This window comes from Hylobates moloch, unplaced genomic scaffold (genome assembly GCF_009828535.3).
Source record: "Hylobates moloch isolate HMO894 unplaced genomic scaffold, HMol_V3 SCAFFOLD_4, whole genome shotgun sequence".
Taxonomy (NCBI): Eukaryota; Metazoa; Chordata; class Mammalia; order Primates; family Hylobatidae; genus Hylobates; species Hylobates moloch.
The window spans coordinates 63054897-63081690 of record NW_026652279.1 but is presented as its reverse complement, the minus strand read 5'-3'; the positions used below and the strand labels follow the sequence as shown (position 1 = coordinate 63081690).

At 42.2% G+C, this 26794-nt stretch overlaps 1 long non-coding RNA gene across 2 annotated transcripts; it reads right to left on the bottom strand.

Annotated features, from left to right (window-relative positions):
• Positions 1–1804: 1804 nt before the first annotated feature.
• Positions 1805–26727, bottom strand: LOC131383257 (uncharacterized). 2 transcript variants are annotated; one of them, XR_009213151.1, is made up of 7 exons: positions 26646–26727; positions 25047–25176; positions 20509–20667; positions 9854–9981; positions 9580–9725; positions 8610–8700; positions 1805–1937 (listed from the first exon to the last, which is right to left on the bottom strand). It is a non-coding gene; the product is annotated as an uncharacterized LOC131383257 (long non-coding RNA). The 2 variants fall into 2 exon arrangements; XR_009213150.1 differs by lacking the exon at positions 1805–1937 and having other exon boundaries at positions 7516–8700.
• Between the last annotated feature and the right edge of the window lie 67 nt (positions 26728–26794).

The following is a 26794-nucleotide window of genomic DNA, read 5'->3' as shown; positions in this document are numbered from 1 at the left end:
TTCTACCCCGCCCTTGAAAGATGAGTAGTAAATAACCCATCAGCGACAGGGCAAGATAAGGACAATCCAGGCCAAGGCTGCAGTGAGTGCAAATCATGGGGGCTTTAAAGAGGGGTAGACCTTGACATTTGAGCAACTCATCTTTGCGGCTAGATTTCATGGAGAAAAGAAGTGATTGTGTATCAGATGTCAAGAAAAAGACTACCAGAATGCCTACATGCCGTCCTCTCAAGTCAAACAGCATATATATTCTCCCCCATGCCCATCATTGTCCTCTCCCAACTCAGAGGCTTAGACCACATGTCCCCCTCTTTCTGCCTATTCAAGGTCCCTACAAAGATCCCTCAGACCAAAGAGATGCTTCTGTGCTTGCACTACGCGTAGTTTATGTCATTTAATGTTCATTTGTAACTCTGTTAGGGTGGCTGCATCTCCTGAGTATAAATTGTATCCTTGCCCATCTATGTCATGAACTTTCCAAAAGATGGACCAGATATATATGGCTTGAAGCTCCCAAGGACATATTGCCACATCCGTGGCAATCATATGTACAGACTAAATGTTGGTGAGTTAATATTATAAGAACACCACTGGTGTAGACAAAATGGAAAAGGAAACTTAAGTCTGAAACAATTTGTTGCTCTGCTAAAGTGTTATTTCAAAAAGAAAAAATCATTCTTCTAGATGTGGGATTAGTAAAGCTTACATATTTAGTACCTGACACAAACTGGACCCTCAATAAATATTGGTCCCATAAATAAAATATCCAGTTTTATTGCCCAAGTTGAGTTGATGTTAATGGTTAGATCGCTTAGTCTACAGGTCATCTCACTCTTCAAATCAGCAATCTATTCCTGTGTTTCTGCTTTCAACCTATAAAGGCAATAATCAACTGCCCTAACACTCTTACATTCCCCAAAATGTATGATCACATGAACCTATTGGCTAAGCCTCCAATAGGTTTTATCCCAGTTACCAATAAAAAATAGGTAACAAGGCCAGGCGAGATGGCTCATGCCTGTAATCCCAGGACTTTGGGAGGCCGAGGCTGGCAGATCACCTGAGGTCAGGATTTCGAGACCAGCCTGATCAACATGGAGAAACCCCGTCTCTACTAAAAATACAAAATTAGCCAGGTGTGGTGGTGCATGCCTGTAATCCCAGTTACTCGGGAGGCTGAGACAGGAGTATCACTTGAACCTGGGAGGCGGAAGTTGCCATGAGCTGAGATCCCACCATCACACTCCAGCCTGGGCAACAAGAGTAAAACTCCGTCTCCAAAAAAAAAAAAAAAAAGGAAAAGGAAAATAGATAGCAGATAGTGTATTGAAAATACATAAAGTCCCTGTCACAGTTTGTGATACATTGTAGGTGCTCAATGAAAGGTAGCTATTATGACTTACCTTGTTACTATGGAACCCGATGGTCACAATTCTCCCAAATGTGTGTGTGCGTGTGTGTGTGTTACACACCTACCCAGAAAGGGCAATTATGCAGTCAGTGATCATCTGCTCAGTACATGTTCTTTAGAAAATCTTCTCACACTTCCCATAGAATCATTTCACTAATCAGTGCCACTATTTAATATTGCCATAATCCCTTGTCCCTTATTTCAATGATAGTCATAGTCTACAAAGTTAATATTTTTCTCTTTGTCCAGAGATCTCCTGTTCAGACTTGATTGCTATTTTGTACTGCAGTTATTATGTACATGTATAACAGAATCAAATTGCAAAATATAAGTAATATCATATTTTCAGAACCAGCCATTAAACACTGATTAAATAATAAAACTTACATTTTTCTTATCATTAAAAAACACATGGGGCTAGGCATGGTGGCTCATGCCTGTAATCCCAGCACTTTGGGTGGCTGAGGTGGGAGTGATCTCTTGAGTCCAGGAATTCGAGACCAGCCTGGGCAACACAACCCCATCTCTAAAAAAAGAAAAAAAGTATAAAAAATAAAAAGTAGGCCGGGCGCGGTGGCTCACGCTTGTAATCCCAGCACTTTGGGAGGCCGAGGCGGGCGGATCACGAGGTCAGGAGATCGAGACCACGATGAAACCCCGTCTCTACTAAAAATACAAAAAATTAGCCGGGCGTGGTGGCGGGCGCCTGTAGTCCTAGCTACTCGGAGAGGCTGAGGCAGGAGAATGGCGTGAACCCGGGAGGCGGAGCTTGCAGTGAGCCGAGATTGCGCCACTGCACTCCAGCCTGGGTGACAGAGCGAGACTCTGTCTCAAAAAAATAAAAAATAAAAAAAAAAATAAAATAAAATAAAATAAAAAGTAAAAAAAGAAAACATTACTAAACAAAGAAATAAACAAAATATGGTAGCACATATTGTAATGCCAAAGGTTCTTGCCTTAGCCACACCAAAGAATTAGTGTGGCGGCTGCCCACGGCGAGTGATGGAGACACGGACCAAGAGAAACAAAGCAGTAGGCTTTATGGAGCAGAGTGACAGTACAAAGCTTGCACAGCGTGGAAGGGGTCCCCAGCGGGTAGCCAGAGTTAGATTATGCAGTTGCATTTTAAACTCTTTAAGGCAGGAAATACATGCCTGCGGAGGGAAAATGTTACCAGAGCAGAAACAAAGGCAGTAAATTATTTTGTGACATGTTTTAGATTTTGAGGAAAACCGGAATTGCAACTTAGGTTTTATCTATTTTATGACCTCGCAGCTGCATGGCAAAAGAGACAGGATCTCACAGGACTTTACAAAGTATGTTTACAAGGAATTGGAATTAAGAGCATAGATAAGGTACGCTGGTCACAGAAAACGGGCATTTAACATTCCTTTTAGTTTTAGGGGAGGGGGAAGGGAAAGAGGGAGAGAGGACATAGGGAAACTTACAGGAAAATTTTTGCTGTTTATAGCTTTCTTGGGGAAGAAAACACATGCACACATCCTGGTGTTAGGAATATTTTAGGCATATATCTTCAATATTATTCATCCAGGACTGAAGTAAGTCCTGATGCAGGAAATGAGTGAGTTTCACAGCTTTCTGAGCCCCTACTCGACCCAGGAAGCCCAGCTGGAATCTCCTCTCGATATTATAGATATCTATACCAGTCATGCAAAAATAAATAGGTGGATGGGTTTCTTTGCTTTGAACTGAAAAATACTATGGTTAAAAAGCTTCAAGTGTTAATAACCTTACTTGCTTTCATTATACACAGTACTATCTAGGCCTTCAGTGGTGAGATAATCTGGTAACTGGTCACAGGCTATAAATCCTAAGGCCAAGGGAATAACAATTCACTGCAGGCTACCAGATCAGACAAAAAAAAAAACGCTTAACAGGGAACATATCATACTCCAGGACCCAGCTAGTACCAAGGCCAGCAGAAATTTGGGTGTAGTCCTGGCTAACCCCAAAGCCCATGATCCTTCTCTTATCCTTGCCCCCCACTGCCTCTGGAAGGCAGAATGCAGTGTGTGAATGACTCCTGAAACTCACTCTTCTCACTCAATATTGGGAACCTAATTTGTTATTCTGTCAGGACTATGCAAGGAGGTAAGGCTTCAAAGAATCAGTCCAAAAAGAAATTTCCAGCATCTCCTATACATATGCAGATAATTGGAGACTAGAAGGTAGGCAGTTTGTTGCACATCTATAAATAACATTGACCCTGGTCAACCATTTTCCACAAACAACTGTTTTGGTGCTGACTTCAAGTAGTGGTTTTGTGTAGTCCCATGTTGGTTTCTGGATAGTTCAAGATGAGATGGACAATTTTACAGTTAAGGAGGTGGGGGCAGGGGGGGTGGATATCACTGTCTTCCTCTTTCCTCAGGGCTTGTCAGACCAGTTGGAAGGGGATGAACTTGTCAGTTGCTGGAAGCAATTTTCAGGCCCTGTGGACTGTAGAAAGGGTTTGAATCAATCCGGTATTTCCTAGTCCTGACTCTCCTTGGCCAAACTTGGCCCAGCTAACTTCCTCACTTCCCTAGGGCCTTCCCTTTCTTAAGGCGATAACTCTCTTTTGACTTAGCCAAGGCTAGGCTCAGGGTGGGGAAGGAAGTCTTTAAATAATTTGTACTTTAATTAAAGGAGGAAGTTAAAAAAAGAAAGAAAGAAAAACAAAACAAAACAAAACAAAAACAAGAGGAAAAGCCAGCTGTTTTCTGCAAACCTTGACACAACAGCTGTGCACTCTTCTCCTGCTCCAGTAGAAACTGGCTTCCTCCCCAACCCTGAATGTTGCTTTTCTAGTCTCCTTAGCTTAACCCAATGGCTGTGACCTTGCCACTATCATTTCACCTATAAGTAAGATTCTGAGATATGTTAAGTGAGCTCAGAGACAGCTCGTTCAGTTCTTCACTCGGCTACGATCAAAGCTATACTTTTCACATAATAGCCATAATAGATAACACTTTATAAACACAACCTCATTTAATCCTCAAAGTTACCCAGTGAGGAAGATTGTATTATTATCCTCATTTCACAGGTGATGAAAGTGAGATGTAGGTCCTAAGTCCGAGTCACCTAACTTCAAAACCTATTCCATAAATCAGAGGATCACAAAAAGTCTTCACATCAGAAGGGTGCTTGGTGAAAAACACAGATCTCCAGGCAGCCAACTCAGAGATTCTGACTGAGTAAATGTGGAGTGAAGCCCGGTAATCTGTTTTTTAACAAATGTCTCTGTTGAAGCAAGAGTTTAAATCTTTACAATGCTACTCTATAATTTTGTATATTCTGCTTGGCACAGCCCTTTCTCAATTCTTAGTTCTAATTAATCACTCCTTCCACTGGGTTCCTGTTCTCATGCCTAGTGCAGCAGGAACCGCATCGTGTTAAAATCAGCTCTCGTTTTCCTTTGTTTTTTTAGACAGAGTCTCTCTGTCGACCAGGCTGGAGTGCAGTGGCACGATCTCTGCTCACTGCAATCCCTGCCTCCAGGTTCAAGTGATTCTCGTGCCTCAGCCTCCCAAAAAGCTGGAACTACAGGCGTCTGCCACCACAGCCAGCTAATTTTTGTATTTTTAGTAGAGACAGGGTTTCACCATGTTGGTCAGGCTGGTCTGGAACACCTGACCTCAAGCAATCCACCCACCTCAGCCTCCTAAAGTGTTGGGATTAAAGGTGTGAGCCACCACACCCGGCCAAAATGAGCTCTTTTTATGTTTGTCTCCCTGACTAGATGGGGAGCCACTTGATTTCCGGTATCCTGTTTCTTCTTTCTTTTTCCTGGGTTGCTCATTCCATTGATCTTTACGTAGCTGGGTTCTCCTCATCATTTAGACCTCAACTTGAAAGTTCCCTCCTCAGAGAAGTCTTTTCTGATAACACAATCAAGAAGCCCTCCAGTCATTCTGTCATATCCCATTTCCTCATCCAGTGTAAAGCACAGTGCTTAGCACAGCAGATGCTCAACTGCAACTGGATTACCCAAATGCAGCTTAAATACGCTCTTAGGACACCAAAAACAGAGGCATCAAAAGAACTTTTTTTAAGTTAAAAAGTGGTTAAACTACAGAAAAAGTCATCTGAAAATAATCAGGATCTTGCTGGTCTCCCACTTACATTATGGACTAGTATTATTTTTATATAGAATTATATATTGAGTATGGACTCTATAACATTTTTGAACTTTGAGTCTCTAAAGGTTTTAATCTGGCACTCTGCATGGTACCTGCTTATCAATATCTTTGTTTTCCAAAACATTTTGAAAATAAGTTGGATGGGTATCATCCAGTCTTATCTCGAAGAGGTTAAAAAACAGAAGCATGGCCGGGCGCGGTGGCTCACGCTTGTAATCCCAGCACTTTGGGAGGCCGAGGTGGGCGGATCACGAGGTCGGGAGATCGAGACCACGGTGAAACCCCGTCTCTACTAAAAATACAAAAAATTAGCCGGGCGTGGTGGCGGGCGCCTGTAGTCCCAGCTACTCGGAGAGGCTGAGGCAGGAGAATGGCGTGAACCCGGGAGGTGGAGCTTGCAGTGAGCCGAGATTGCGCCACTGCACTCCAGCCTGGGCGATAGAGCGAGACTCCGTCTCAAAAAAAAAAAAAAAAAAAAAAAACAGAAGCATAAAAAAGAAGAGAAAAAAACATTGAACTGATTTTTTATTTTATTTTTTGAGACGGAGTCTCTCTCTGTCTCCCAGGCTGGAGTGCAGTGGTGCAATCTCGGCTCACTGCAAGCTCCACCTCCCGGGTTCACGCCATTCTCCTGCCTCAGCCTCCCCAGCAGCTGGGATTACAGGAGCATGCTGCCCCGCCTGGCTAATTTTCTGTATTTTTAGTGGAGACGGGGTTTCGCCGTGTTAGCCAGGATGGTCTCAATCTCCTGACCTCGTGATCCACCTGCCTTGGCCTCCCAAAGTGCTGGGATTACAGGCGTGAGCCACCGCACCCATCCCGAACTGATTTTTTAGAATCCTTCCTGAATTTGAGCATTTTACTGGGAATAGAATACCAGACTAACAAATTGAGCATTAAACAATGCCCAAAGAATATGTCCTTTCCTTGCAAAAAGCCTCTTGAGCATTAAAGAATCTACAGAGGTTTAATTTGGGCAAGACCCTTACCACGATGAGTTCACTTCATTTTTCTTACTCATGAAACATGGGAACCAAACTAGATAACCTATAAGATGTGGATCACCTAAGCATTAGACAATTCTATCTTGAGAAGTAAAAAAAAAAAAAAAAAAAAAAAAGCGCCTGACTCAAGATTTTTTACCAGAAACTCTTCTTCCCCTGATTAAAGTGACTCATCATTCTATCAAAGAAAGCAATGATCTGGCATTATTTATACTCCTCAGGGTCCCACTTGTTATTCTGTTGGGGCTTGAGTTTGTCTCATATGAGACTAGCCTTTGATTTTCTTGCATTCTTTAGGATAAATTTAGATGGCACTGGGCTCCATATCCACAGCCGCCAGCATGGTCCAAGCCACTGTCATCTCTTGCCTCAGGTCCTGCAGTAGTCTCCAGACTGGCTTTTCTGCTTCCACTCTTGCATCATTGTAATTCTTTCTCCAAGTAGACCCCAGAGTGATTTTTTAAAAAAGCATGTCAGATTCAATCATTCCTTGCTTAAAATATTTTAGTTACTTCCTTTTGCATTTAGAATCAAATCCAGGCCGGGCGCGGTGGCTCACGCTTGTAATCCCCGGGGGGATCAGTCGGTCAGACCATGGAGAGACCAGGAAAAATCTTTACAAAAACCCACAAAAAAATAACCGGCTGGTGGGGGGCCTGTAGTCCAGACTCGGAGAGGCTGAGGCAGGAGATGGGGACCGGGAGGCGGACTTGCAGTGACCGTGGCAATGATCCAACCTGGCGACAGAACGAGATCCCAAAAAAAAAAAAAAAAAAAAAATCAATCTAATTCCTTGCCTTTTGAGGCCTGCTGATGAGGATCACCTTACCTCTTGGTTCCTTGCCCTCGTCCTTACGATATGCCAAACCCTGGTTTTTCCTTCACATGCCGAATAAAGTTTCAGTGCTGCAAAAGAAATAGCACTCGAATATAAAATTTTCTTTTTAATTCTCAGCAAGGCAACGTACTTCTATAGAAGGGTGCACCCTTACAGATGGAGCAATTGTGAGCGCACACTTGGACAAGGGAGGGGAAGGGGTTCTTATCCCTGAGGCACGTGGTCCCTGCTGCTGTATCGTTCCCCTGTTGGCTTGGGTTAGACTGCACAGGCTAAACTAATTCCAACTGGCTAATTTAAAGAGAGTGACGGGATGAGTGGTTTGGCGGGAAAAATGGTTATGGCAGAGCAGGAAATCAGAATGAGTCAGGGTGGAGAATGAGCAGGTAATCAGAATGAGTCAGGGTGGGGCAAGTAATGGAAAATGGTTGCTTTACAAGGAAGTTAAGTTTAAAAGTAGAAGGCAAAAAATTGAACATACTGACATATTGATTCTTTGAAGAGAAATTTAGAACTCATATCTAACAGTAGCTGGAGAGTATGCATGAGCCATTCCCTCTGCCTGAATTGCTCTGCATAGCAGGTCCAGCAGTTGAATTTATGTTTTAAAATGTGCTCAGGATTTGTTTAAATCAGGTATAGTAAAACACGCAGACATGGAAATGACTGTCATGAAGAAAGAAGTTTTTACACTTGCAGGTTCCTAGAAACAGGAGGTAAGCCACGAAGGCCCACAAAGGAAAGCACCAGGGTCAGTCCAGAGGCAGAGGGAGCAGAAGAAAAATGTGGCAAGAGCCTTTATTGCGTTTTGCAATGAAAGGAATAAGGTCAAGGTAGGGCAAGCAGCTTAGAATTGTCTAGTTTTAAGAATGTCAGTGGGCTCTGGGGGTGTAGTGGCCGTCCTGAGTTGCCTGGTACCTGGCCGCAAGATGATTAGAGCAGGGGAATATCGGGCAGGAGCGTAAGAGTCCTATAGAGGAGGTTGGGGAAGTGTGGACTCCAGTTTGAGTAGTTTGCATATGAAAAGCATCCTCCCTCTATCTCTAAGAATTAGCTCTTCCTGAGAAGAGCTATCCCTCCCCAGTTACCAAGGCCCCAGTTGCCAGCACATCAAACACACACACAAAAATAAGAAAATATAGTGAATATAGTTTAGTCCTATCAACTCCATATAGGTAATTGAAATACAGGTGCAGACTTCTGGAAACCATCACCTTCTAACTGGAAGAGGGCCTGGACAGGAATACCTCTTCTTTTCCCATTGTCTTGGACTTCATAAAGTTTAACTTGATATTCTTCCCTAGACTGGGAAATGACAAATCAAATGTTATTGCTCTTCTCAGTTTTTATTTTTATTTATTTATTTAGCGACAGTGTCACTTGCCAATCTCCCCAGTTTTTAATAAAGAAATCCTTGTAAATATGTTGTCCTTTACCAATATTCTCAATAAATTTTGGCAAGGATGTGACACCAAATGAAACTATTCTTTTCAGATGTAAATGTAGGCAGAGGTCCTATAAATTCTTTAAAGAGAAGCAATGTGAGAAGAGAAAAGCATGTCACTATCATCTGTGAATAGCTGTCCCTTTCTGGAATCTGAACTAGGCCATCAAACTGTATTAACTCATCTGAATTCAAAATAAGGATGAGATGGAGGGGCTAGGAAAGAAAATGAAGGAGTGAGAGGACTAAGAAGATTGTGAGGGTATTTAGGGGAATATGGTTCAAAAAGGAGAACAGCTCTCTTTTCCATATAAGGGAAGACAGTCTGTTAAATAATCTTTTGCTGCAGTCTCCATTAATTTGTTGTTGCCATTGACCCATTTTTCTATCTCTTGGTTTAATTTTTGCAATAGCAAAAGAACCAGCTTATCAATATATATTGAGAGTTTAGTATAATACTTGAAAATTTTGATATCATAGAATCTTAGAGTTGTAGACATTGTAGGAATTACAGAATTACTCATTTACCTATGCAGGAATTAATTCTGAAAGATAGTTATATAGTTAATACAGGTGATGTATTCTATTGCTGGACCCTTCATAGTATTAATTGTAATGGATAAAAACATAGCCCTTTCATGATATAGTTTGATTCGAAGATAAAATTGGAAAGATTTTTCCCCATGTTTTACTCAAGAGAAAAAAATGAATCCAAAATTTTGTCTAATAGGGTCTCTCACCTGAAAATCACATCAGTAACTTTCATTCATAATTAGTTCTCAAAGCCAGCGTTTTGGTAACAGCATAGAGAGTCTGTGGTTGATTTCTGATGAGAGGTTTGTTAGGATTCTGTGCTGCCAGTTGTGTATGCAAGATACTTTTCAGGCTGTAAGAAGGGGAAGAATATCATGATTGACTTTAACATTGAATGTACTTGAATATACTACCTATAAATATACTAAATGACATATTTTATTATTATTCCAGGTTTAGATAATTTAGCAGCTCATTTACCTCATCATGTATCCAGATCCTTTCTGTCTGTCTTCCTCAGATGCTGGCTTCGTCCTCAGGTCCTTGATTGTTTCAAGGTAGATGCCACATCTTCAGGCATCACATCCTCGCCCACTGATATCTCACAGCTGGAGGAGAAGAGAGTCCAGCCACATCCCTCATTTATCTTTTTTTTGAGACACGGCCTCACTGTGTTGCCTAGGCTGGAATGCAGTGGTGCAATCTTAGCTCACTGCAGCCTCAACCTCCCAGGCTCAGGTGATCCTCCCATCTCAGCCTCCCAAGTAGCTGGGACGATAGGCACATGTCAACATGCCTGGCTAATTTTTGTATTTTTTGTAGAGATGGGGTTTCGCCATGTTGCGCAGGCTGGTCTCAGACACCTGGGCTCAAGTGACCTTCCAGCCTCGGCCTCTCAAAGTGCTGGGATTATAGGTGTGAGCCACTGCACTTAGCTTCATTTATCTTTTTAAGAGATAAGAAAAACTTTTCCAAAGCCTTTCCTCCCCTATGTCGTCAGCAAGAATTGTGCCACATGTCCATCCTAACCAATGTCCATTGTCCTAACCAATGACAAAGGCAATGGTTGTCATGATTGGCTCAAACCAATCCTGATTTATACCCTTGGGGCAGGAGAAAAGCCCAGCCTCCTTTAAAGTTTACGGCCCACTGATCATGAAAATACTTCGGCTCTTATTAACAAAAGTGAAGAGGAAAATGGACATAAAATAGATACCCCATAAAGAAGGCAGTGTGTTTTGACAGTGAGTGGTGCACAAAGAAGGGTTTATATTGTCCTCAAAAAATTAAGGAAATCCTTATTTAATCACAATGTCTTTCAAATATGGAGATAAAAGTTATTTCTGTCATTTCCACGTAGGCTTGGGTATTTTTCTGGATAGAAGTAAAACAAGTCTAATTTCTCATTATTGTGTCAATATCGAAGCACTATATATCTATATCTATCTAAAGATATCGATATATAGGTATTTTGAGATAGGGTCTTGCTATGTTGCCCAGGCTGGAGTGCAGTGGCAGGATCTTGGCTCACCCCAACCTCCATCTCCAGGGTTCAAGCAATTCTCATGCCTGAGCCTCCTGCTAGCTGGGACAACAGGTGCATGCCACCATGCCCAGCTAATTTATGTTTTTTTGTTTGTTTGTTTATTTATTTTATTTATTTTATGAGACAGAGTCTCTGTTGCCCAGGCTGGAGTGCAGTGGCGTGATCTCAGCTCACTGCAACCTCCGCCTCCCAGGTTCATGCCATTCTCCTGCCTCAGCCTCCCGAGTGGCTGGGACTACAGGCGCCCGCCACCACGCCCGGCTACTTTTTTGTATTTTTAGTAGAGGCGGGATTTCACCAAGTTAGCCAGGATGGTCTCGATCTCCTGACCTCATGATCTGCCCACCTCGGCCTCCCAAAGTGCTGGGATTACAGGCGTGAGCCACCGCGCCCGGCCTAATTTAGGTATTTTTTGTAGAGACAGGGTTTCACTATGTTGGCCAGGCTGGTCTCAAACTCCTGGCCTCAAGAAATCCACCAGCCTAGGCCTCCCAAAGTGTTGGGATTACAGGCGTGAGCCACTGTGCCTGGCCGAAGCACAATGTTTAAATATTGCTCCTCCTTGACTCCCAGGCTTTTCCTCCCAATCTCCTCAGCCCTTCCTCATGGTTTCCAAATTCATTGCTATGTCTGCTCCTGGCATAACCCTCATCTCTTCAACTCCTAACTGATGACATGAAACTCAACTTTCAAGGCTTAGCTCTGGAAAGCCTTTCCAAAGGCCCTATGGCAGCAAGTACTCCATGTTCTGTTTGTAGTCCTCTCTAGTACCTCCTATATGCCCACACTTCTTGAACTCTTTATGCCAGTCAGTGTGCCAAAAACTTTATCAATAACCTTATTTAGTCTTCACTAGAACCCTATGGTACAGATATTAGTTTTCGCAGCTTCATAAGTGACAAAATTGAGGTAAACACAGATGAGTAATTTGCTTAGGTCATAAGGTTTATAAATGGTGGGGCCAAAATTCAAAGCCAAATCATAAGACTCCAGAGTCCTGGCTCATTAGTACCACACTCTACAGCTTCAGCATGTTCTTACCTATATCCCCAGAGTTATCCTTGCCCTAAGTCTGGCTCTGTGTATCACCATGTCTGGTGCATAGGGATTGCTTCACGAATGTTTGTCAAGTGAATGAATGATTCATGGTTATTCTCTATACTCTTCCATATAACACCATTAATCAATGTCCTCCTGAAAATATGCCCAGAAAACACTACCCCAAGTTTTTTTTTTTTTTTTTTTTTGAGGTGGAGTCTTGCTCTGTTGCCCAGGCCAGAGTGCAGTAGCATGATGTCTGCTCACTGCAATCTCTGCCTCCTGGATTCAAGTGATTCTCCTACCTCAGCCTCCCGAGTAGCTGGGATTACAGGCACGCACCACCACGCCCCACTGATTTTTGTATTTTTAGTAGAGACTGGGGTCTCACCATGTCAGACAAGCTGATCTCGAATTACTGACCTCAAATGATCTGCCCACCTCAGCCTTCCAAAGTGCTAGGATTATAGGTGTGAGCCACCGTGCTCGGCACCCCCAAGAGTTTTTTGATAGAACAAAATAAATAGCATATGTAGAAAAATAATTCCTCTCTCCACTCACAAAGATGTCTACATCCGAATACCCAGAAACTGTGAATACATCACCTTACACAGCAAAAGGAATTTTGCAGATGTGATTAAGTGAAGAATCTTGAGATGGGAAGATGATCCTGGATGATCTGGATGGGCCCAATGTAATCGAAAAGTCCTGAGAAAAAGGAAGCAGGACAGACAGTCAGAGAAGGAGATCTGATGACAAAAAGGAAGCAGGACAGACAGCCAGAGAAGGAGATCTGATGAGGGAAGCAGGGGCTGCAGTCAGAGAACTTTCTCTAAAGACACCGTGCTGCTGACCTTGAAGGTGGGCGAAGGGGCCAAGAGCCAAGGGATGCAGGTAGCCTTTAGAAGCTGAAGAAGGCAGGGAAAAAATTGCCCCCAAGGGCCTCCAGAAGGGAACATAACGTTTCTGACACCTTGATTTTAGACATCTGACCTTCAGGACTAAAAGAAAAATTAATTTGTATTGTTTTAAACCACTGAGTTTGTGATACTTTGTTACAGCAGCAGCAGAAGGAAAATACAGTATAGATACTTTCTTTTTTGACTTGGTTATGATGTTTCTATTTGTAACTCTGTTTATGAGTATAGTCCTCTTGATACTGGGTACACTGAATTTTCAGACCTCGAATAGATTCTTCTGAAAATATAAATTCTCTCCATGTTCATTTTGCTTTTCTCATTTAAAGTCACTTAGTTGGCATCTGTCTCCTCATGTTGCCAAATTCCTCTGGACTGTTACCACCATCATTGTCCCTGTTGTTTGCTCTCATTGATGCTGTCTTTTTTTTTTTAGACCCAGTTTCACTCTTGTCGCCCAGGTTGTAGTGCAGTGGCGCCATCTCGGCTCACTTCAACCTCCACCTCCCGGGTTCAAGCAATTCTCCTGCCTCAGCCTCCTGAGTAGCTGAGATTACAAGCGCTCACCACCATGCCTGGCTAATCTTTTATATTTTTTGTAGAGACAAGGTTTCATCATGTTGGCCAGGCTGGTCTCCAACTCCTGACCTCAGGTGATCCACCCACCTCAGCCTCCCAAAGTGCAGGCATTACAGGCGTGAGCCACCGCACCCAGCCTGATGCTGTCTTAAAAGGAGTTTGCAATCAGGCATAGTGCCTCACGTCTATAATCCTAGCACTCTGGAAGGCTGAGGCAGGATGATCACTTGAGCTCAGGAATTCAAGAACAGCCTGGGCAACACAGTGAGACCTCATCTCTACAATTTTTTTTTTTTTTAATTAGCTGGGCATGGTGGCGCATGCCTGTAGCCCCAGCTACTCAGGTGGCTGAGGCAGGAGGATCACTTGAGCTTTGGAGGTTGAGGATGCAGAAAGAAAAAAGGAGTTTGCCTCCCTACATTAAAGCAGTGGCCTTGAGGCCTCATCATGAAGTCCGGCATTATACCACTGGTCACAGATGTGGTCACAACTTTTTAATATCTAAATTTCTAAAACATATGTCTATGAGATTAAAAAAAGAGAGTGATATCAAGTCAAATAACAAAGCATTTCAACCTCAAAGTATTTGGATTCTGATAATCAGTGGTAGATGGAGGCTTTGGGCTTCAAGTTAATAGATTGTTGCACTGAGGACATGAAATATTTATTACTGTATTTAGTTTTGTCTATCTCCTTATAACTTTGCATTTTCTAAATAACCTAGGCTTGCTATTCATCCTGTGAAACAGAGATATTATCTGTCTCACAATCTTCCAATAATTATTTTAACTTTTAAGTTGGTATATTTAATCCTTTAAACTATGATTTTTGAAGTGTGGCCCCTGGACTGGCAGCATCAGCAACTTCTGGGAGCCTGTTAACAGTACAAAGTCTCATATCACACTTTAATCCTACAGAATCAGAAACCCTAGGGAGGCATCAATGATCCATGCTATGGCTTTGAGCTATGTTGGGTGGTATGAATCAGAGTGTCCAAGCACTGAAGATTTTTTTGGAAAGCCATTTCACGTCTCAGTGGCTGAGAATCCTCAGACAGAATCATTCTTCTGGCAAATCTTGGGTACATGCATGCTTTATTTAAAGCAAAGATAAGGCAATACTAGTAAAGAAAAATTAAGAAGAGACAATTATATTCTGCATAAAGCAAATCACCAGTGCCATCTTTCCTGATGTACCTAGGAAGTTGTGTCCTTTTTTCTATTAATTCTGTTTATGTCTAATAGTTGCAATATGCTGAAATAGTATTAGTCTACATATCTGCTATGGTCTGAATGTTTGTGTTTCCCCCAAACATGTTGTACCTAGTCCTCAATGCACTAGTATTAAGAGGTGGGGTTAGGAGGTGATTAGGTCATGAGGGAAGAGCCTTATAAGAGATTAATTCCCTTATCAAAGAGGCCTCAGAGAGCTGGTTGGCCCCTTGCACCAGGGGAGGACAAAGAAGTTGCCATCTATGAGAAAGCAAGCCTTCTCCAGACACTAAATCTGCCAGCACCCTGATCTTGGACTTATCAGATTCCAGAACTATAAGAAATAAATGTTTTTTGTTTACAAGCTACCCAGTTTATGGTATTTTGTTATAGCAGCTTGAATGAACAATGTCTGCAAGCATCATCAAGATAGGGAACCTGTCTGTTCACCACTGTATTCTCTGAACCTAGCTCAATGCATGACATGTATGAATCTCAGTGAATATTTTTAGTCTCAATGCCTATTTTCCTCATATCACCTCCCAAGGCAGAAACTCCATCTAGAACTCTGTATGTCCAGTGCCTACAATGCCACTGTGCTGGACACATAGGTTCTCATGAAACATGTAAAGCAATAAGTTAATGAAGGCATGATACACATATCAAATATCATTCCAATATTCAGTTCACATTCTGATGTGCTATCAAGTTGTGCTGGAAATAAGTAGACATAGGTTGATATCAAAGGAATTTCTGTTGCACTAAGATTTTGATTGTAAAAGTATTTAATGCTAGAGAATTTACATTGCACAAGTTCCTTCTATAGAAATGAGAAAAGCCAGCAGGCAAAATAATAGAAAATTATTTCAGACATTTATCCAAATTTGGACCAGAATCTATTTTATTATGCATGAACTAAAACATAAATACTTATATAATAAAATATTAGAAAATGCTGGCCGGGTGCAGCGACTCATGCCTGTAATCCCAGCACTTTGGGAGGCCGAGGTGGGTGGGTCACTTGAAGTCAGGAGTTCAAGATCAGCTTGGCCAATATGGTGAAACCACATCTCTACTAAAAATACAAAAATTAGCCAGGCGTGGTGGCATGCACCTGTAATCCCAGCTATTCAGGAGGCTGAGGCAGAAGAATGTCTAGAACCCAGGAGGTGGAGGTTCCAGTGAGCCGAGATCATGCCACTGCATTCCAACCTGGGCAACAGAGTGAGACTCTGTCCAAAAAAAAAAAAAAAAAAAAGGAAATGCTGATAGATGTATGGTTTCGAAAATACAGTGATGATTTTATATTAAACCTGTCACTGCAAGTTTGCCATGCAATTTTCATCTAAATATATTTCTAGAGCTGGGTGCGGTGGCTCACACCCATAATCCCAGTACTTTGTGAAGCCAGCTCGGGAGGATTGCTTGAGGCCAGATATTTAAGACCAGCTTGAGCAACATAGCCAGACTCTCTCTCTACAAAAAAAAAAAATAATAATAATAATAAAAGAAATAAGTAAAGATAGATAGATAGACAGACAGACAGACAGACACACAGATAGATAGATATGCCATGTGTGGTAGTGTTATCCCTTAGTCCTAGATAGTCAGGAGGCTGAGACAGGAGGATTGTTTGAGCCCAGGAGTTGAGCTTGCAATGAATAACTGTGCCATTGACTCCAGCCCTGTCTCTAAAATAAATTAATAGATTGATAAATAAATTCCTAAGGAAATAAAGTGACTTTTTTTTTTTTTTTTGAGACGCCTGTCGCCCAGGCTGGAGTGCAGTGGCGCGATCTCGGCTCACTGCAAGCTCCACCTCCCGGGTTCATGCCATTCTCCTGCCTCAGCCTCCCAAGTAGCTGGGACTACAGGCGCCTGCCACCACGCCTGGCTAATTTTCTTTTTTGTATTTTTAGTAGAGACGGGGTTTCACTGTGTTAGCCAGGATGGTCTCGATCTCCTGACCTCGTGATCCTCCCGACTCAGTCTCCCAAAGTGCTGGGATTACAGGCGTGAGCCACCGTGCCCGGTGAAATAAAGTGACTTTCATCTTTAACCCTTTATAGTCACAGTTGATTTTATAAAAAATCCCAGCCGTTGGTTCTCTAACTGGATATATACAGACCCAAATCTACAGCAATTGGTTTTTTTATTGTTGTTTTAATTTGCTTTGGAAGATAGAGATAGGAGATTATGATAGAATACTGAATAAAAAAGTCTTTGACACAAAAACAAGATCTGTTTAACATTTAAGGAAAGTTAAACACCTTTCCTTTTTTTGCTGTTTTTACCTGGTTCTTTAATATGCTAATATGTACTGAATATGGCCTGGAGGCAGGCGTGTGGGAGGCGAGGTTAGCACCCAATCTTGTTTGCGTGATATCCTTTGTTCTTAGAACTCAGATTAGCATCTCCCAGCATGACACAATTTGGAAAAGGCTACTCAATTTCTAAAGTACTGAATCTTTTCCGTAATAACATTTACAAAGAAAGGAAACTGTAAGGTCCGGGCTCCTGCATCAGACAGTTTTTTACTTAATAGGCCATTCCCAGATCTTTAAGGATAGTAAGAAAAGCCCAATTTTTACTAGGAAAAAAATGGAAATGTAATGACAAACTTGAAATTAAGTCTTAAAAAAAAAAGTAGTGACATGAATTAGTTACTTGTTATCAATATTTCATGAAACCTCAGAAAGTTGGGAATTAAGTTATATCTGTTCTCCTCAGTTAAAATTTTTATTTTTATGTCAGAGCCAATTGAGAGGGTTCCTAAAAGAGCACTGGATCCCCCCCTTCTGTCAGGTGAGTTTGTGTGTCTTTGCTTTGGACCCACGGAGACCTAGGTTTGCCTCTGGTTCTGTCCTTGACTGCTTCTGCTCTCATTGTATTATCTCAGTAATATCTAACTACCAGATTTGTTGCTATTAGATATGATAATGAATATGATAATGAATGCAAAATCCACCCCCCCCCCTTTTTTTTTGAGACAGAGTCTTGCTCTGTTGGCAGGCTGGAGTGCTGTGGTGCGATCTCAGCTCACTGCAACCTCTGACTCCCTGGTTCAAGCGATTCTCTTGCCTCAGCCTTCTAAATAGCTGGGATTACAGGCACACGCCACCACACCCAGGTAATTTTTGTATTGTTAGTAGAGTCGAGGTTTCACCCTGCTGGCCAGGATGGTCTCGAACTCCTGACCTCGTGATCCGCCTGCCTCGGCCTCCCAAATTGCTGGGATGACAGGCGTGAGCCACCGTGCCCCCCCTTTTGTTTTTTTCCCTGCTTCATCTGGCTTCTTGTCTGTTGAGGGCTTTCATATATTTGGGGCGGCCATATTTTGCCTTGTGTTGATAGATGACTGTTAAACAGTAATTAGTCTTAAATCTCTTTATGTTCCCACATATATCCCTACTGTAAATATTTATCACTCCTCCATCTCAAGAAGGTAACAGAGCTTTGGTGTTCGGTTGGCTCAGTGATTTTTTGGTTACAGAATAAAAACTAAAAGTCACCAGATATCCAGAAGACAACTCAACTTGTGTTTCTTTTGTTTAAAAAATCTTAGACTGATTGAGTTAGAGAAGCCGGAGTCCACTGTTGTGCCTTTGTTTTAGGGGGATGAGTGTGGCGCGGTGGAAGAGGCAGGTTATTCTAGGGAGAAAGAGAAAAGAAGCCTAAGGAGAGAAAGAGTTTGGGCGACCAGCCCAAGACTGAGAAGTAGAATGGTGAGTTGTGGATCCCTGGGATAGCATCACACAGATCCCAGCTCTAGGTGACCTCACACAGGGAATGGGAATGAACACTATGGGAAGGGAAGCACAAGTGAAACAGAGATAAAGGTATCAACAAGATGACCTTTGAAGACTCTCTCTGGCTACCATTAAATATCAGACTGTAAGCAGCCAGGCATGGTGGCTCACACCTGTGGTCCCATTATGTTGGGAGGCCAAAGTGGAGGATCATTTGAAGCCAGGAGTTGGAGACCAGCCTGGGCTACATAGTGAGACTTTGTCTCTACAAAAAATAAATAGCCGGTGTGGTGGTGGGCACCTGTAGTCCCAGCTATTCAGGAGGCTGAGGTGGAAAGATCACTTGAGCCCAGGAATTGGAGGCTACAGTCAGCTATGACTGTGTTATTCATTATACTCCAGCCTGGGTGACAGAGCAAGACCCTGTCTCTAAAAATTTTATAAAATAAAAATTTAAAAATTGCTCTCTCTCGAGGGTGGGGGGAGAGAGACAGAGAGACAGAGAGAGAGAGAGCGAGTGAGCACCTCTAGAGCACCTCTAGAGAGAGACAGCAAGCAATAATTTCTTTTTATTTTCCTGCTGGTAAACTGTACTCCCAGCACCTAGAACTATAGTGCCTGGCAAATAGTAGGCACTAAGTAAAGATGTATTTAATGATTGAATATGAAGTACGTTAATGACATGAAGGAGGAAAGTTGAAGTAAGATGGGAAAAAGGAGAGATCAGGATGACTGAGGTTTCATAAGTGGGAGAAAAAGCATTATCACCAATAAAAATGTAAGTTAAATGGCTGGCTGAGGCCGGTCGCGGTGGCTCACGCCTATAATCCCAGCACTTTGGGAGGCCGGGGTGGGAGGATCACGAGGTCAGGAGATCGAGACCATCCTGGCTAACATGGTGAAACCCAGTCCCTACTAAAAATACAAAAAGAAATTAGCCGGGCGCAGTGGCGGGCGCCTGTAGGCCCAGCTACTCACGAGGCTGAGGCAGGAGAATGGCGTGAACCCGGGAGGTGGAGCTTGCAGTGAGCCGAGATCGCACCACAGTACTCCAGCCTGGGCGACAGAGCGAAACTCCGTCTCAAAATAAATAAATAAAAAAAAATAAAAATGGCTGGCTGAGCTGGAAGCCTAAAGAGTTTAGCTTTACATTGGGAACTGATAAACACATGTTGAACTGAATGTTCAGCAGGCAATTGGAGAGACAAAACTAAGACTTAAGAAAGTAGTCAAGAGCTAGGAATAGAAGACTCGCTAGTCCCTCAGTGCAAGTTGGATAATGAATCCTTGAGAGGTCTCAGACACAGAATAAGTGTTGGAGGTGGGCAGTACTGAACTGGAAGGGACAGTTCTGAAGTGATGTTCAAATGAACCTGTGAATAATCCTGGGGTTAAGTAAAATTTAAGAACAACTTCCAAATCTTTAGTATTGGTGTGTTATTGTTTTTCAGCCTGCGGATTAGTGTTTTGTCTATCTGAGACATTGTCAGTAGGCAGGACTCTTCACTATAAAGGGCCCAGGAAGATTCAAAATATTCAACTTTGTAGTCTATAGCCAGTAAAATCTTTTATCACTTATACAAAATATTGTGGGTCCAAAGTTCAGGACCCATTTGATTTGGTTAAAATGCATTAATTTATTACGTGATAAGCACAGACATACAATTAAATTCTGCTTACATCCTTCCCTTTCTCCAAATAGCACAAATTATATGTGTTCTTTTTTAGTCCTTAGGCAAGGATTCATAAGACTCTTCATTTTGGGGGATAATAAAAAATTATAATGATGCTTGAAGTTATCAGTATTTACCACTTTTGGAGCATTGCAGATAGCTGTTTGGATGGTCAGTATGTCACCATATGGTTAACATACTCGTCACAAGTAACAGTCACTGCCATTAATGAACAGGATTTGGAAAACTTTTGCCAACATGGCACTTTTGAGTACAAAAAGTAAATTAAAAGGTTACAAGAAGATATAGTAAAAACAAACAAAAACTGTAGTAAAACAGATTAGTAGTCAAAATCACTGGGAAAAAAATAGCCAATTTAAATCTTTCTTTATACTTCTATTTCAGATGTTCACAAGTCTTACTTTGGGTCGCTACAGCAAAGTACCGTAGACCTTGTATGGCTTGGAAACTGTGGATATTTATTTCTTAGTTCCAGAGGCTGGAAGTCTGAGATCATGGCTGAGCTCTGCTGAAGATCCTCTTCGAGGCTGCAGACTGCCATCTTCTTGTCGCATCCTCACCTGATAGAAGGAGTTTGAGAGAGATCTTTGGGGCCCTTTTTATAAGGGCATTATTCTCATTAATGAATGCTCCACCCTCATGACCTAATTACCTCCTGAAGGGCCCACTTCCTAATACCATCATGGGGATGAATGAAAGGTAAGGATTTCAATGTATGAATTTTTGGGGAACACATTCAGTTCACTGTAAGATGATCCCTGTATGTATGGCTCTTTAATTATTAATGCTGTTTCTCTTGTATTCGTAATGTTCTGCAGTATAATAAACAGTTCCCCCATAAGAAGCAGAAATGAAGAACTGAAGTACTGGTTTTGCATGCTCCTAGGGAGCTGCTAAACATATTTTCCCTATGATGAGCCTGATGCCATTAGTTACTGCTTCTGCCACTACAGTTACCTTAATAATTGGATCCATCCCCGAAGAGTGAGTGAGAGATCATTGACTCAGCTAGGAGGAATGATACCTGTGGTCCTGAAGAAAGTTTTCAGTGATCTACATTCTACATATTCCCGAAGAAAACATTATGGTGTTTGAGAACCAGAACTGAGACAATGGGAACTGGAAATGACTGCAATTCCATTTCAGTTGACAGCTTGATACCCATCCACAAAAGGCTAATTAAGGCTTCACAGGATTCACATTAAATTTATTATGGCTATAAATGTTTTCCTGGAATGTCACATTGCTGAATAACAGATATTAATTTTTCTCGTATCATTCATTTCTTGAACAGAAAGGCACTATGTCCCAGTTTTGACACATATTAGCTCTAGATCCTTGGAACAAATTATGAAACTTCTCTGAGTCTTCAATTCCTCATCTGGAAAATGGGGATAATGATAGCCCTCAGGGTTGATGTGTGTAATAATATAATCTATAGAAAATCTAGCATCTAGAGGGATATAGCAAATATGAACTCACATGTGAGGGTTTTTTTTATTTTTTTTCTATTCTCTTGGTGCCACTCCGTTTACCTCCAGGTGTAATGACCAAAAGCTGAGAGAGGGCCCCCAGTGTGCATGGGTAGCAATTCCTTGTGTATTCCCCAGCACGAAGTTTGTATCCTATTAGTGTCTCAGCTTGACAAGCCACTCTAAGTATCCTTATGATGATGAGAGAATTCCCTGCAAGTTTGGGGGTACATGAGTTCTTTTAATTCTGAGGATGAGAATAAATAGCCAAAGTACTGTAACTATCAAGATCCTAATGATAATCATGCACACACCCCTTTACAATATCAGCTGTTGTCAAAACTTCTCAGAAAAATAATTGATCTCCCTTCCCCAACAAGTAAAAGTCAATTTGATGTCTCTAAGCAAATGCATGTAAGACTTTCTAAGTGTAAAATGTTTTGAAAAAAAACTTTTCAGCTACAAAGTCAATAGGTGCTTATTGTGAAAATCAAGCATTTGGAAATATTTTTACAAACATTCACATGAATTTGCTTTAAGTCCAGCTCTGTAAACCCCCCAAAATGAGACAAAGGTGTAATCTAAAAAGGTTAAGCATAACTAATGAATTAAGTGTATACCTAAAGTAAAGCTAATTGTAATACTTTGACAGAATGATTAGTTATGAGACTTTGAAGCAGAAATGAGAAGAAAAGCTCCACAGACATACGGGAAGGGTGAGATACCTCCCTCCTCTCCTGAAAGGGGGGGCCATCAACTCGTACAGTAGTTCTTCAGGCTTCTAGTCCTTCCCATAATTGAATAAGAGCTCTGAGGAAGCTGCCTTGCCCCAAGTTGCCATTATTTTGTAGACTGCCCCCATACAGCTCCAGGAAGAGCGCCCACCATCTCTGAGTCTGTGTTGGCAACTGCTGAGCAACTGGAAGCTTTCCTCCTGTGTTGACCAAGGTAGCTAGGAGTCAACTAAGAGCGCTCCTCTTTTCCACCCCTACATTGCTACATTGCTTGTTGACTTGAGGCCAAAATGTCTTCTAAGGAGAAAAGTTAAGGAACTTTAATTAGGGTTTTGAAATTCAAACCCTAAACAACCTTGTAAATTTGATAGCAATCACCAAATTGCCCACTAAAAAGGAAGTAGCACTTTACAATTCCATAAACAGTTTTCTGACACCTTTTAACAAAATTGTATCACATTCTTTTTTTAGTTTCAGCCAATCTTATTTCTCATTATTTTTTATAAAGTAGTGTTATTATAAAAGGACACAAATTTTTGCACATGCTTGTAAACTATTTGTTCTTTCTTTTCTTTCTTTCTTTCTTTTTTTTTTTTTTTTTTTTTTTTTTGAGTTAGAATCTCACTTTGTCGCCCAGGCTGGAGTGCAGTGGCATGATCTCGGCTCACTGCAAACCCTGCCTCCCAGGTTCAAGCAATTCTCTTGCCTCAGCCTCCCTAGTACCTGGAATTACAGGTGCCCGCCATCGTGCATGGCTAATTTTTGTATTTTTAGTAGAGACGGGGTTTCGCCATGTTGGCCAGGCTGGTCTCGAACTCCTGACCTCAGGTGATCTGCCCGCCTCGACCTCCCAAAGGGCTGGGATTACAGGCGTGAGCCACCGCACCTGGCCCTTGTATTTATTGTATGAATTGCTTGTTTATGGCTTGTGTTCTATTTTAAAATAGGTTTTTTTTTGTACTGATCCATAGGCATTTTTTAAAACATATTTTTGTATTTTTAGTAGAGCCAGGGTTTCATCGTGTTGGTCAGACTGGTCTCTAACTCCTGACCTCGTGATCCAACCACCTCGGCCTCCCAAAGTGCTGGGATTACAGGCATGAGCCACCGTGCCCGACCCATTGTGGCTTATTATTTTTGAGATGCACATGTTCTTTAAATAATTGCTTATAGGAGATAAAACTCCAAGAGAGCCAGAAGACTGCACTGGCAGGATTTTCTCCTTGAGTTGGAGGAAGGATTGTACGTAAAAACTATTAGCTTGGTCAAGCTCAGTCACGAGCTAGATAGTGTTTAAAATTGAACTTGATGTTCTCTGACCAATGTGTCAAATTAAAAAAAAAAAATTTGAACTCGACCTTTGAAAACTGCTTTTAAAAAGAAACCTTTTGAACATCATGTACTGTAAAAGAAAAAAAAATTTTAAAGTTTTAAAAATTATTCTAAGAGGATGTTGTAAGAAGGTGGCCTCACGTCACTTTATAGGTAGCTCCAGTCCTGGGGTTCACCTACTACGATCTGATCTGATTGTCTTGCTGAGAGCACATCCTTATGAGTAGATCTCTCCTACAAGGAGTAGACATTCTTGCCATCAATCATGGCAGAAAAGGCTGTGCTTGGCACAGAACAGGAGAATTTAGAAGGCAGGCCCTACAATGGGGATGAGGAGGAAATACTTTGGTCTATTCTAGAGTGCACATTTAGTGCTGAATAGCCTTCCATAGTAATGTGGGGAACCTGGCCTCTACCTGTCACTGGTGCGCAGAGGCGACAGTCTATGAAACGATAGCATTTATTTTAAACAGACTGCACCACCATAATAAAAAAACAAACCTAGCAAAACAGGGCCAGTCCTATATGCACACTGCCTGAAAATTATAATTTTAGGGGCCTTTGAAAGACCTTGCATGTCCCAAGAGTCTTCTCCTCCTTTGTGGCTTTCCCCCTCCCAGCTTATTAGAAGAAATCTTCTACCAAAAGGCCAAATTAAATATACGTATATTGGGAGAGTATTTTCTCCAAAACAGTGACCAAAAACACTAACCCAGAGAGGACTAAAAACTTCTAATTCCATCACCCTACTTAAGCCTTTGTCAGTTTCCACAGGAATATAAAATATTTATATAATAGCAATCATGTGCCCATACAATAATATATCTTGAATTTTTAAAAATTAATGTTAAAATTTAAAAAATTTTTAAAAATTAATGATCAAAAGCCCCTCCCATCACAGAGAGTTACATAGCCATGATATCTCAGAAAGAACAATGATTTTGGCCTCAGGTGCTTTCCTTTGAGTCACAGCTCCAATGTAGGCAGTACAGCCCTAGACCACCTGACTCTGTTCCTTCCTTTCTACCATGACTGGCTTGCAGGGTGAGTGACAGGAACAGATACAATGCATGGTGGGTGGCTGACTCATGGTGGGCAATGACTGGTAATTAATATTTTTGGTGTTATTTTTAAAGTCAACATTTTACTTCCTGAACTGATGGTTTTGGGGGCAAGCACTGTGCCAAGCCTTCTTTACAACAGAGACTGTTTTAATCTTAATCACCCTTCAAGAATAGCTGCATTATCTCACTTTACACCTGACAAAAAATGAAGACCACTGTGGTGACGGCACTTGCCCAAAGTCACACAGCAGGTCAGCAGAAGAGGCAGCTTTTGAACTAGGTTGGGGTCAACAGTAGTCACTACTGGCCACTACCAAATATGAAACACAAACGTCACCTCAGAACAGCAGATAGCCTCTCTCCTTAGCACACTGCTTTGCAGATTCAAGAAGTCCAGAAGGCCAGAGTGGATGAGGTGAAATACAGTTTTAGTTTTTAAGATCATGAGCAAGAGGTCAGTGAAGAACCTAGGAGAAATTAAAAGAGCAAAGTAAACCTCAATACCAATTAGTTCAGATAGACAAATTCCCTAAAACTCTTTCACTATCCTGATGTCTCAAGAGCCACGTTTAAAATTACAAAATCTGTGTGGGTTATGTCAAAGGCAATCTGTAGAAAGGGCAAAGAATATGAATTAACTGAACTCATTGAGTTTTTTTTGTTTTGTTTTGTTTTTGAGACGGAGGCTCGCTGTGTCGCCCAAGCTGGAGTGCAGTGGCGCCATCTCAGCTCACTGCAACCTCCACCTCCCAGGTTCAAGCGATTCTTCTGCCCCAGCTGCCTGAGTAGCTGAGATTACAGGCGCGCACCACCACGCCCGGCTAATTTTTGTATTTTTAGGAGAGACGGGGTTTCACCATGTTGGTCAGGCTGATCTGGAACTCCTGACCTCGTGATCCGCCCGCCTCGACCTTCCAAAGTGCTGGGATTACAGGTGTGAGCCACCGCGCCTGGCCATTTTTTTTTTTTTTTTTTTTTTTAAAGTAAGGTTGGGAAAACAACAAATGGTACCTCCTAGGGCTGTTATTACAATTAAGACAAATACCAGAGCACTTTGGGAGGTGGAGGCGAGAGGATCATTTGAGGTCAGGAGTTCGAAACCAGCCTGGCCAACATAATGAAACCTCATCTCTACTAAAAATACAAAAATTAGCTGGGCCTGGTAACCCCAGCTACTCGGGAGGCTGAGGCAGGAGAGTCGCTTGAGCCCGGGAGGCGGAGATTGCAGTGAGCCAAGATCATGCCCCTGTACCCCAGCCTGGGCGACAAAGCGAGATTCTGTCTCCAAAAAAAAAAAAAAAAAAAACCAAGAAAAAAAAAAAGACAGACAAATACCAGACCAGAAAGCCCATCACAGATGAAGGACTTTGTTCCAGTTCGTGACCCATTGCCAACTTTGAATTACATCCAAGTCCGTGGGTCTGCTCTCTGGGGTCAATTGATCGCACGTGATTACACTGCTCAGGGCCCAAAGGTTGGAGCTATGACTTGAATGTTTCTAGACAAGGAATTATTTGACAAACACATTTTAAAAAGTATTCAGAGCCATCCAAGTAAGAGGACATTAATAACGTAGGGTTTTTCCTATTGAGAGAAAAGAAAACGCAAAAAGCACGTTCCACTTTCGTTTGCCCTAAAGTAATTATCTCCTTCAAAAGATAAAAAGTACCAACACATTTGCCCTTGAAGGGCAGAGCCCCGGAATTCAGGAGCTCTCTGAACACTCCTCCCCTTCTGATAGGGACCAAACCTTCTGCTGAGCCTTGTGTCACAGTCAGTCCGCGGTGCCACAAGCCTCAGTGTTTACTTCTGCCGCCTGCCAGCCGGGCGGGGAAGGGGAGTACCCGGCCACCCCTCACTTTAGCTCCTGCAGCTTTCCAAACAAACCAGGGCGGGATGGGAGTGTCTTCTTGGCTGTGGAGATCGATCCTCCTACCTTGTCCTGAAGCCACCCGCCGCCTTTCCTCGTCCCTCCCTTCGCGGTGATTTTCCGGTCCCGGCGCCCGGCGAGGGCGCGCGGCTGGTGTCCGCCCAGCCGGAAAGGTAGGGGTTCGGCTGTGCTCCCGCCTCGCCCCCCACGCCTCA